General features: G+C 44.3%; 1 long non-coding RNA gene across 1 annotated transcript; it reads left to right on the top strand.

Annotated features, from left to right (window-relative positions):
* Window positions 1-788: 788 nt before the first annotated feature.
* LOC103638403 (uncharacterized) lies at window positions 789-2,641 on the top strand. The gene is made up of 3 exons (XR_002265044.1): window positions 789-1,362; window positions 1,462-1,546; window positions 2,523-2,641. It is a non-coding gene; the product is annotated as an uncharacterized lncRNA (long non-coding RNA).
* The last annotated feature ends 6,598 nt before the right edge of the window (window positions 2,642-9,239 follow it).

Genomic DNA, 9,239 nt, shown 5'->3' on the forward strand with positions numbered 1-9,239 from the left:
GACTTTGGCTGTAATTTGGGGTACCATAACTTTTGTTCTATATGATTTCAACCATGAGTTGCTATACAAAATAGGTAGAGCTACAAGTAGAGAATAAATTTGGTTAAGGGAGAGTGGTCTGTTGCTATGAATAATTGGGAGATCAGGGGGGCTGAACTGGGAGGAATGGAATGGAGTAGCAGGCTGATACAGTTGAGTTCAATGTGGCATTTGGATTCTGAATAAGGTCACTTCCTCTCTATTGATGTTACTCAAGTTTTGGATAAAGATAAAGTAGAGATACATAGTAGAGGGTCTAGAGGCCTCTCTTGCTACTAGAAAGAAGTTAGAGAAAATTCTGTTGCACAACTCAATGTCAGTTTGGTATGGGCAGTTTCAGTCAATTGAGATTGAGCTGTCAGTGTTGGTTTTTCTCTACTTTAGGGCATCATAGTTTTGGTACAATAAGTTTTTAGCCCTGGGGTGTTATACCAAAGTGATAGAGCTTGGTTTGGAGAGTAATTTTAGTTAAGTAAGTCTGGTCTATTGTTAAGGGGAATTGTAAAATCCAAGGGCATAAACAGTGAGGAGGGGAATGGGGGCAGCAGACCTGATTTAGTTGAATTCAGAGTTTCAGTTGGTAAATGAAGAAGACCCTTTTCCCCGCTGGTGTTACTTGAATATGTGGATGGAGATAAGAGTAAAATGTGTGGCCAAGGGAGATGCCTCTTCCCACTGAAATATATAAGTTTTGGACTGTCTGGGAGCAGTGGGTCCTTATCTGCTCTCCTCTATGTCTGAATTTCTGGGCACAGTGGATATTTGTGCTGAGCCTGTAAACGAGCTCAAGTTCAGTGATCTTTAGTGCTTCCCTCGACTGAACAGCTGGAGCCATGGGTGAAGTGTTGGACCAAGGTCTAGAAGCCTCACCTCCCTGTGGAAAATATCCACTCTAAACCATTGAACCTATCCACAAGTGGAGGACATATCCATTATGTTTACTAGCTGCAGAAATGGACAAACTGATATTTGAGCTGGTCATGGAATGGTGAGGTGTTTATGCTTGGGAACCACGTGTATTAGCTCCTGCGGTGCTGGCGCCCTGGGGTTTCATCTCCACTGAGTTTTGGACAAATATCAGACAAAGATCAAGGATAGTTACCTACGTATGCAGTGCCTCAAGTGCTAGGTTCAGTGGAGCTGTTCTCCTGCCCTCGACCTCTAGCTAGTGTCCACTACATGGGAGAGGTAGCTCTGGTGTTCAGTCGGTGTAAACCTTTCCTAGCCACCAAGTTTGTTGTACTCCAAAGCTGAGCGCCAACCTCCTTCCAATGGTGATAACGCTCATGTTTCTCTCTGTCTCCTCGTGGTCAAGCATACTCGGTATGACCCCGCATCTCTAGCTTTGTGTTCTGGTGTCTTCCACTAATGGTGAAGCTCACCGTGTCAGTTGTTTATTCTCTACTGTTTTGGTTTGTGCAGAACATGGCCTCAACGTCGCAGAACGCCGCCGGGAACCACCTAATCATCGATCGCTCGATTCACGACTTCTCCGATCAAAATTTATGTGAGCACCGTGTCCTTAGTGCTCCCCTGGTGTTTTCCAAGTCCTTTGTTAGAACGCTACCATCACGGTTTCTCGGTTGTGGGTTCGCTAGATCTAGAGCATCGTCGTGGTCGCAGGCAAGATAAATCTGCGGTAGTAGTGATCTGGGTTATTGAATGAATCAAACTGCTTTGCTTTGGGGTTGGTGCGACGGAGCTTGTCTTCGCCGAAGAAGATCATCGGCAGCGAGTTCGGGCGATCGCAACCAGGTGTTCGACCTGGGGTTGTCGGCGTAGGTTGCGCGGACGGCGCGCGTGATCCTGCTAGTCTTGGGCCGGATCAGACTAAATGCGGTCCAATATTGTTTAGGTTTTCTTCTTTTCATTTTGCTGACAACTTGTAAAATACGCTAAAAATTATAGGAAAATGCAAAGATGGGGAAACCAGTTTTCCTGGGTACATAAAATCACAAATTTTCGATAAAAACCAATGTTAGGATATTTGCAACAGATAATAAATTTTAGGTAATTAAAAAGTGCTCTACAAAGGTTTAAATGAATTTTAGAAATAAAAATATAGTTCCAAAAATTATGAAATTTTTTGGGTAGCTTTATTTTGGTCAAGTGACAATATGGTAAAAATTTGGGGCTGTTTGGAGGCCAGTTTCTCAGGAAGCTTTGTAGGGTGCAAAATAGAAAGGTTAAATCCTTAATAAAAGTGGATTTAGTGCTTTGGAAAGGAGATAAGTTTATCTAGGGAAGAGATGGAGTTGCTTAAGAAGTTTTAAGCTTTTGGATGAGATCTAAGATGGATTAGTTCTCTGGTTTGCCTAAGTGAATCCGATTTGGCCTCTATTAGCAAGTGTTGGTGGTGTAGAACCATGGGTATACTTGTCATGTGTTTTAGTTTGTGGTATTTATGTTTCCCACCTCTCCTTGTGAGAGTTTACATTTCTTAGCATTACATAAGCATTCATATATTTGTAATTGACTTGTAGAACACCTAGAAGAAGTGGTGTTTGAAGGAGGAGTCTACTCCAGTGGCTGCTGATCAAGTGGAGGAGCCATCTAACTGGGTATTGGGTAGAAAGGTCTTGAGCCTCTTCACTGCAACAAAGGCAAGCCCCGGTGCATTTTCCCCTTCCGTGTATTTTTAAAAGACTTTTATACACTTTAAGTCTAGTGAAATGTGCATTAAGTTTATAGGAGTTGCTTGGAAACTATTGGATGCATTGACTACCTTGATATCCATTCCTGTTATAGATACTTCTTTGGAAGTATCAAATATTGTTTACAAAAATGCTTAGCCCTGCTTAGATATTGTGGATAGAGGTTGTCTTTTGCAATAATGCCTAGCTCAGGGGTTATCCTGAGGAAGGATGGCTTCTACCTGCAAGAATATTTTCATTGAAAGCATGGTGGGATCTTACTGCAAAGTTCCCTATAATGCTCTTTTCATCCTTACGAACACAAAACAATCCTAAGGGTGGAAGTACTTAACTCGAGACTTGGGCTAGGAACAGGTGATGCTCCACCCAGGTTAATAAAGGATTGGATGCGTATGTAGGCATGTTTGATCAAGGACTATCTTAACTAGCCAAATGCCCTGGATATGGGACAGGGTAAGCTTGAACCCGGCTATTCCATACATGAAAAGACAATCGCGCACTAGGAGTGGAGAGATAGCGAGAGTGGCACGTACCCTCCTGGCAAAGGACCGCCTAAAAGGGGTGGTGTGCTCTCGGGTGGCGCAGACCTGTTCATGCAGTGGAGGATTCGTGGGAATGGTAGACATATGCAAGAGTTACGAGAAACATATGTCGTATAGTTAGAGATCCTCGGCTGAGTAAATCGATTCGGATCGCCGTTATATCCTCGGACAGTGGAGACTTGATCTCTGACCTGCAACCTAGGTCAGGATGTAAACATTATGAATAATAATAATAATGTTGTATTGATGAGATGGTGAAATTAGACTAAATGCAACTAGAGTCTATTAATATTTAATTTGGCGTTAAAATATTGAAAGTAAGGACTCACTTTAGTAAGCTATTTCTGCAAAAGTATCTAAGTTGATCCTTGCTCAAGCCTTTCCTTGATTCCTATTTAACCAGCATATCCATGAGAGTCTTTTTCCTTAGTCGGATAAGACTTGCGAAAGTACACTCCGTACTCAGGGTTTTTGAACCCATGTTGTTGCAGGTGATGAGGAGTACTCTAAGTGTTCCTGTGGCTGGAGGGTGTTTCCAGTTCTGGAGGAAGATTAGTTAGGTTTAGGTGTGAGCTTTGGAGGGTTCCTACCTTCCTGGTTTTGTATGTAAGTTATGAGTACTCTAAGTGTTCCTGTGGCTGGAGGGCATTTCCAGTTCTGGAGGAGGATTAGTTAGGATTGTGTATAAGCTTTGGAGGGTTCCTACCTTCCTGCTATTGTAATAAGTTATGCACTTTGAGTATATCAGGACTTGTAATAAATGTAACTCTTCCTATGTAATAACCTTCAGTTTTAGAAATGAAAAGAATGTTTTATAAAGTCTTCCGCTCTTATCTCTGAAGTGTGTGTATCGAATGTGATTACTGTAATATGCATGTATGATGGGAGATCCTTGGGATAGTGAGTTCAAATTGTTGAACTCGTGATAGCCTTGTTAAGTTACTTGGTACACGTGCATAGCCATCTGAGGCCATCAAGGCAAGGATTACTGCACGTGGGCCCCATAACTTGGGAGGGCTGCCACAGAGACCAAGCCATGTTGTCTTCGGGAAATCAACCATCAAGCAGGGGCAAATTGATGCAATGAGAGGAAGGTACTTCCGTGATATTTCAATTGTGAGGGCTGGAGGAGAAAATAATGTCCCCCTGCCCGAGGCTGACGAGGTAGTAGTTTTTAGAAGCTTCATGAAGGCAGGGCTTCGATTCCCTTTGGATAAATTATTGGTTGAAGTTTTAAAGACTTTTGAAATTTACCTTCATCAGCTTACCCCCGAAGCTATTATCAAGATGGGGATATTTATTTGGGCCATGAGGAGCCAGGGGCTAGAACCAAATGCAAAATGCTTCTGCAATATCCACTAGCTATCCTATGAGACGAAGGCTACTGGCAAGGAGCAATATCACAACAATTTTGGTTGTTATAGCTACGTGCCTCGCTCTGAGGTAAGCTACCCAATTCTGACATTTTGGAAGAGATAGTCGGGGGCCTGGATGCAAGAGTGGCTCTATGTGAAAAACGACCTAGTTGAAAGGGAAGATATTAAGGGGATTATTCAATGCCCTATCTGGTCTCGCTTCGGCATTAGGAGGCCATCCAATGCCCTTGGGAATGACATACAAGCGTGCCAGATGGCCTCCAATACAATATGCACTTACATAGGCACAAGGGACTTAGTGCAGGAGCATATCGCTTATAGAGTGTGGCCTCTCGCAAGTGGTTGGGAGATGCCGAAAGAATCTGCTGCTGGGTCCAGTCAAGGCGGTTTAGTTTACCTGAAGTACACCTTCAGGTACAGAAACCAATTCGATGAGCCGAACGATGACTGACTAGATGCCATCAAAGCAACCAGTGATGAATTGATTGGTGCCTATTCAAGGGCTGAAGATGATGATGCTATGACAACAGCCTTCGGGGGTCGAGGCAAAAAGAGACTGAATAGAGTTTTTGATGTCATCGGGTTTGTATACCCGGATTACTGTTACCCTTCGCAAAAGCAAGGGAAGAAAAGAAAGACTGCTGCTTCGGCGATTTCTAACACGCCGAAGCTGGAAAAAGTTAAGGTTTTAACACACTGCCCTAAGCGCGTTGAAACGACCGAAGAGCCAAGGCCTATTGAGGGGTCTTCTTCTGTTTCTGAGCCAATTCACTCCACCCCTGCCGAAGCTAGGATAGAATCGGCCGAAGAGCCAGAACTGAAGAGAGCAGCAGAACCACCGAAGGCTTCGAGTCCATTGCAAGAGACGGAGCTGCCGAGGGTATCAAAGATTCCTGTAGCAACTCCAAAGAGGAGGAGGATGGCCAGCGTACTAGACGCTATCATGGAATCTGTGAAAGTACAAACTCCTGCTGCAGCACCTGATTCAGAGGGCGAGGCCTTGAAGAAATCTAACAAAGATTGTATGGCGCAAGCTACTTCTGAGGCTGGACCCTCAGCTCCCACCGAAGTATGCTCTTCGGGGGCCAAAGCATGCCCTTCGGGGGCTACTCCTATACTCGTAGAAAAAGAAAGTGTGCCTGAGAAACTTAAGTATCCTGCTGCCGAGGCACCTACCGAAGGGATGGAGTTACTATGCGATAGACTTCAGGGAAGCAAATGTCGGAAGAACAGATTGCCGAAGCTAGGCAATATGCCAGGGATCTGAAGTATCCATAAAGATCCTTGGTATACAACGACACTGATGAAGATTATTTTCTGTATTGCCTTCCAGACAATAAAGAGATATCTGTTTGCCGGGAGAAGATGAGAAACATGGATTTCCGAAGCTTGAGCTCGGCCTATCTGCAATGTCAAAGGATGATCTTGTAGATAGTCTTGTTTATAATAGCTTGAAGGTATATATACTTTTGTTGTAAAATAAACTATGTTTGTAGATTTTCTTACTATCGTTATGTTCTCACATATATTTTTTTGTTTTTAGGGATTAATTCTAAGTAAAGATTTAAGGGCTCAAAAGGAGGCAGACGACGAGAGCTGCCAGATAGCCCTTGGGAATCTTCGATCAGAGGTCATCACACTAAGGAACAAAGCTTTTGAAAAAGATAAGATACTTTTTTCCTTAGTGGACAAGCTGAAAACTTGCGAAGCCAAGCTTAGTACTCAAGACGAAGCCCATAAAGCTGAAGTTGAAGATTTGAAGAAAAAACTTGCAGAAATGAATGAAAATTTCGAGGTTGCAAAGGCTAAGCAAGAAATATGTGAAATGGAGAGGTCCAGGGTGCAAAAGATTATTGAAGAGCTTCTGGATTCGAAGGAGAAATGCTACGAAACATCCATAGAATGCGCGAAGAAACTGAAAGATAGCTTTGCAAAGGTGGGAGTGTACTCTTTGGAACAAAGATTTATCCGTGGTGATCCCGAAGGAGTTATCCAGTGGATTGGCGAAGAAGCCGAAGATTTTGATGAAATACTCGGCGATCGCGGGGATTTCTGCACATTCGCTGGTGCACGAGGGGTTGCGGCAATTTTGGAAAAGGCTGGTTGTGAACATGTCAAGGTCGTAGCCTAGCCAGAATATACTTTCTCAGCTCATGACACGAAGGACCCTTCGGCCGAAGCTTCTTTGCTAGGCGGGAGGTTCTATCCTGATGTCTGGATGAAGGGCGGTCGTGAGATGGCTGGTGAAGCCATTAAAAAGAATGAAAAAGAATCTCACGACGTCCGAGAGAAGGCAAAACAAGCTAAAGAAGCCGCTGAACGCGCCATGATTATAGGTACTTCTATTTAAAGTTTTGCTTCACCGTTCGTTTCTAGCTTCGAGGTTTATCAACATATTCTTTTATTGCAGCTGGGCTTTCACCACCACCAGAGCCGTACAACCCTGAGGCCGACCCAGTTATGAAAGAGGCTTTGGATGTAATGAAGATTGCCAACGAAGTCGTTGACGAAGTAGTCGACAGACTATTACATGAAGCTGCTGAGAAAATACTAAAAGAAGATTAAATTCTTGTATGTTGGAAAATGTAATGCTTGTGTATGGCTACTGCCATGTGTACGAAACAAACATCAAGTATTTGTATGTACATTAATGTAATATATCTCTTTGTGATGCATGAAATCTGCGTACGTACCGTTTTTGAGCCTTTTGGCGAAAAAACACCTTCCCTTCTTTTCATGCTTCGCAAAGAGAGTTTTCCTTATGCCACTGTTGATGAAGGTTGGCCTCGTATAATACAGTATGTCTGTCGAAGGTACATGTTGTGCTATAGCACATTTTTTTGCGATTCGACAAATATTTTTGAAGGACCAATTTCCCTTCTTCTCCACGACTTTTTGCTGATGCAAAATGATGTATGATGCGATGCTATGTGATGTGATATGATGGTATGATGCAGAATGATGTTTATGCCGAAAATGAAAAAACCCACACAAACACACATCCAGATTCTGCATCCCCTTAGGAACGACTTTGGAGTCTCTTCACCTTTTACTTAGGTGGTAAAACTCTCTTCTGGCTGCTGATCATGGTTTGAGGCAGGCCCCAGGAGGCTTGGGAGTGACTTGCTGAAGCTATAGAAGTCGTAGGCTGTTGATTGCCTATGTATTCTGGGATGTATGGAGAGTAGCACGAAGCAGTATGGAGGACTTGTTTTGGCTGACTCTGCCACGCCTTCGCTTCAGCAATTTCCTTTTGCTTCTGGATTGTGACCTGGCACATCCTTGTTCTATGGCCCTTGTCCTCGCCACAGAAAAGGCTGTACAACTTCCTCGGTTGATTACCAAACCTCCCTCCACTGAAGCTTCTTCCTCCTCTGCCTCTCGGAGTTGGTGATCTATAAGAAGTCTTCTGCATACTCGAAGACTCTGAGCTATGATGGCTGTTCTGAGCATTAATAGCCCTTTCATCGTTGGCATTGGAGTTATGGATTGACCTGACATGCCTAGGATGAAGTCTTTCTCCGAAGCCCCTGGTCATTTAGAAAACATGTATGCTTCCTCCCTTCTTTAGCGGAAATCATTATCGGCCCGGATGTACTCATCCATCTTCTGAAGGAGCTTCTCCAGGGTTTGCGGGGGCTTCCGGGTGAAATATTGGGTTGTAGGTCCTGACCGAAGCCCCTTGATCATGGCATCAATGACAATTTCATTGGGCACTGTAGGTGCTTGTGCTCTCAAACGCACGAACCTTCGGACATACGCCTGAAGGTACTCCTCATGATCTTGCGTGCATTGAAACAGAGCCTGAGCTGTGACTGGCTTCATCTGAAAGCCTTGGAAGCTAGTGACTAGCATATCCTTGAGCTTCTGCCATGATGTGATTGTCCCTGGCCAAAGGGAAGAATACCATGTCTGGGCCACGCTTCTGACTGCCATGACGAAGGACTTTGCCATGACAGCAGCGTTGCCCCCATACGAGGATATTGTTGCCTCCTAGCTCATCAGAAATTGCTTTGGATCCGAGTGCCCATCGTACATGGGCAGCTGCGGTGACTTGTAGGATTGTGGCCATGAGGTAGCCTGCAATTCTGCTGCCGGAGGAGAAGCATCATCAAAAGTAAAGTTACCATGATGAAAGTCATCATACCATTCGTCTTCGTTGAGTGAGCTCTCCTGACGAAGCTCCCTGTGTTGAGGCCTTCGGTCCAGGTCATCTTGAGTAAGATGACGCATCTCCTGAGCTGCATCGTCAATCTTCTTCTAAAGATCAGTTAGCCGGAGCATTTTCTCCTTTTTCCTTTGTACTTGCTGATGGATTGCTTCTAAATCCCTGATCTCCTGGTCAAGCTGGTCCTCCTGAAGAGTTGGGCTGGTGGCCTTCCTCTTTTGGCTCCTAGCTTCGCGCAAGGAGAGTGCGTGCTAGTTTGTGTCTAGTGGCTGCAGGGCAGCCCATGGCACCGTTGCCTTCTTCAGCGGCATGTCGAAGGTGGATGCTTTGCCGAAGGTTGTGGAAGTGTGTTCAGCAGAGGTGGGCGCCAATGTTGGTCACTTGTTCTAAAATGCTATGATTTAAGAACAAATCAACACAATTGTTAAACGTTAAGGACCTTCGTCCCCCGAAGCATTAT

The sequence above is a fragment of the Zea mays genome, chromosome 9, assembly GCF_902167145.1.
Source record: "Zea mays cultivar B73 chromosome 9, Zm-B73-REFERENCE-NAM-5.0, whole genome shotgun sequence".
NCBI lineage: Eukaryota > Viridiplantae > Streptophyta > Magnoliopsida > Poales > Poaceae > Zea > Zea mays.